We start from the raw sequence: 3,573 nt of genomic DNA, 5'->3' as shown, positions 1-3,573 counted from the left end.
CTCAGCTAATTAAAGCAAGTAAACATTCTGTTGTGATGCTTTTCTTTAGTGTTTGACCAAAAGGTTTAAAGTTCCCTAGCTGCAGAAAGAAACTGGAGGGAAAAAAGCGGTTTTAGCCTTGGAAGCAGTGAACAAGAGTTCTACTCCTGGGTCTGGTCCTCACTCTTCCTAAATAAGTCACTTAACCTCTTTGAGCTTCAGTATCTTTATCTATAAAATAGAAATAATAAAAAGGCAGTCCCAACAACATCTTGCCTGAGGACTACTGCTATGATAAGAAAATCCCTACAATACTTCATACTTGGTAAGGGGTGGTCATCACAATCATAGTCATTATCAGTGTTATTTAGGACTTTTCTTCCCTGGACATTGTTACTGCTCTTAGCAATATCACAATTTGGGGGAAGGTCATTGTTGCTACTGGACAACTATTAACACATCAAAAGAAAAATAAATGGCCAAAGTAACTCAGATTCTTGGGCTGCACATTCTAATATGAGGACAATTAGAGTCATGTGGGAACCAGGAGGGAGTTATGTAGACATGGAATTCTCAGAGGACAAATACCCTATGAGGGCTATAAATCTTGTTATCTCACCTAACTAGGGAACACGTGATTGACCTGTCTAAGGGGATCCAGCTCTGTCTGTTGAGGGAGATAGTGAGTGTATGTTCACTATTTGCAGTAATTCTCTTTGCTGTTGTTTATCAGTTGCAAAGCCGTGTCTGACACTTTATGACCCCATGGACTGTAGCCCACCAGGCTCCTCTGTCCATGGGATTCTCCAGGCAAGAACACTGGAGTGGGTTGCCATTTCCTTCTCCAATGCATGAAAGTGAAAAGTGAAAGTAGGAAGTGAAGAGATACCTGGAGTAACAGGCAAGTTTGGTCTTGGAGTACAAAATGAAGCAGGGTAAAGGCTAATGAGTTTTGTCAAAAGAATGCACTGGTCGTAGCAAACACCTTTTCCAACAACACAAGAGACTACTCTACACATGGAGATAACCAGATGGTCAATACCAAAATCAGATTGATTATGTTCTTTGCAGCAGAAGATGGAGAAGCTCTACACAGTCAGCAAAAACAAGACCTGGCATTGGTTGTAACAGATCATGAGCTCCTCACTTCAACATTCAGACTTAAACTGAAGAAAGTACTAAAAACCACAAGGCCATTCAGGTAAGACTTAAATCAAATCCTTTATGATTATACAGGGAAGGTGACAAACAGATTCAAGGGTTTATATCCGGTAGATAGAGGGCCTGAAAAACTACGGACAGAGGTGATCATCAAAACCATCCCAAAGAAAAATTCAAGAAGGCAAAGTGGTGTCTGAGAAGGCTTTACAAGTAGCTGAGGAGGGAAGTGAAAGGCAAGAGAGAAAGGGAAAGAGAGTCATCTGAATGCAGAGTTCCAGGAAACTGCGAGGAGAGATAAGAAAGCCTTCCTAAGTGAACAACGCAAAACAATGGAGGAAAACAATAGAATAGGAAAGACTAGAGATCTCTTCAAGAAAATTGGAGATAGCAAGGGACTATTTCAGCCAAGGATGGGCAAGACAGAAGATAGAAACAGTAAGGACCCAACAGAAGCAGAAGAGATTAAGAAGTGGAAAGAATACACAGAAGGACTATTTAAAATGGTATTAATGACCTGTGTAATCATGATGGTGTGATCACTCACCTAGAGAAAGGCATCCTAGAGTGGCCTTAGGAAGCATTACTATGAACAAAGCTAGTGGAGGAGATACAATTCTAGCTGAGCTGTTTCAAATCCTAGAAGATGATGCTGTGAACGTGCTGCACTCAACTGTTGTTGCTGTTCTTCAGTTTCTAAGTCCCGTCTGACTCTGTGCAACCCCATGACCTGCAGAGAGCTTCAACAGCGCATGAACCAAGAACTTCCAGATTTACAAGCTGGATTTAGAAAAGGCAGGAACCAGAGGCCCTTGGCCACAGCACTGGCACGCATTTCCTCCAGTTCCATGCATTGTCTTTTCTTATTTTCAGTGGTTTCCCTTGTTGTGGAAAACATTTTTTAACTTGAAAGCTATTTATTTTGAATTGCTAGACTCTCAATATTTTGAATAAATATTAATTAAAAACACCAATATATTCTTATTTAAACATAATAAAAGTGAGCTTTTTGATACAATCTGTTTTATATTTACAATTTTTAAGTGATATTTGGGAATCAAAGCAATGTTTTAACAAAAATTCTAATTTGTATCAACAAAGAAGTTGTGGCCTAGAGCTTTATTGATAAATTAAAAAGTACACAATTTCTTTTTTATGGATCAAAAGAAAAACGTTCTTTTTAACTGAGTATGTTTGATTGACAAAATTGTCTTAGTTTCAGGTATATATAATCCAATGATTTGGTGGTTGGATATATACACATATATATTCATACACTTTATATTCTTTTTTTGTAGTTCTTTTCCATTATAGTTTATTACAAGGTACTGAATACTGTTGCCTACACTGTACAATAAATCCTTGTTATTTATCTATTTTATAAATGGTAGTGTGTATCTGTCAATCTCATACTCTCATTTATCCCTCCCCCTCTTCCTTTTCGGTAATCATAAGCTTGTTTTCTATGTCTGTGAGTCTGTTTCTATTTTGTAAATAAGTTCATTTTTACTGTTTTTTAGATTCCACATATAAGTGATCTCCTATAGTATTTGTCTTTCTCTGACTTACTTCACTTAGTATGATAATCTCTAGATCCATCTTTGTCACTGCAAATAGGATTATTTCATTCTTTTGTTGCTGATTAATATTTCATGTAGATATGTATCTTCTTTATCCATTCATATGTCAATATGCACTTAGATGGCTTCCAGGTCTTGGTTATTGTAAATAGTGCTACCAGGAACATTGGAGCGGAGGTATCTTTTTTAACTAGGGCTTTTGTCTTTATTGGATAAATGCCCAGGAATGTAACTGCTGAATCATATGCTAGGTCTATTTTCAGTTTTCTAAGTAACTTCTGTTTTGCATAATCACTGCAACAATTTACATTTTCAGCAATGGTGTAGGAGGGTTCCCTTTTCTCCACATCCTCTACATTCTTTATTTGTAGACTTTTTGATGACAGCCATTTTGATGGGTGTGAGATGATATCTCATTGTAGCTTTAATTTGCATTTTTCTATTAGTTAATGATGCTGACCATCTTTTCATGTGCCTGCTGACCACCTGTATGTCTTCTTTGGAGAAATGTCTGTTTAGGTCTTCTGACCATTTTTCAAATTTGCTTGTTTATGGGTTTGTTGCTGTTGTTGTTGTTGAGTTACATAAGCTTTTTCTATATTTTGAGAATTAATCCCTTGTTGGTCACACTGCTTGCAAAAATTTTCTCCCAGTCTGTGGGTTATTATTTCATTGCAAAGCTTGTAAGTTTAATTAGACCCCGTTTGTTTGTTTTTGCTTTTATTTTCCCTTGGAAGACTGATCTAAGAAAATATTGCTACAACTTATGTTAAGACTTCTTCACTTATGGTCTCTTCTAGAAATTTATAATTTCAGGTCTTATGTTTAACTTTCTTTGAGTTTATTTTAGTATGCG

The sequence above is a fragment of the Bison bison genome, unplaced genomic scaffold (genome assembly GCF_000754665.1).
Source record: "Bison bison bison isolate TAMUID 2011002044 unplaced genomic scaffold, Bison_UMD1.0 scf7180017846825, whole genome shotgun sequence".
In the NCBI taxonomy this organism is placed as follows: domain Eukaryota; kingdom Metazoa; phylum Chordata; class Mammalia; order Artiodactyla; family Bovidae; genus Bison; species Bison bison.
This window is presented reverse-complemented; position numbering follows the sequence as displayed.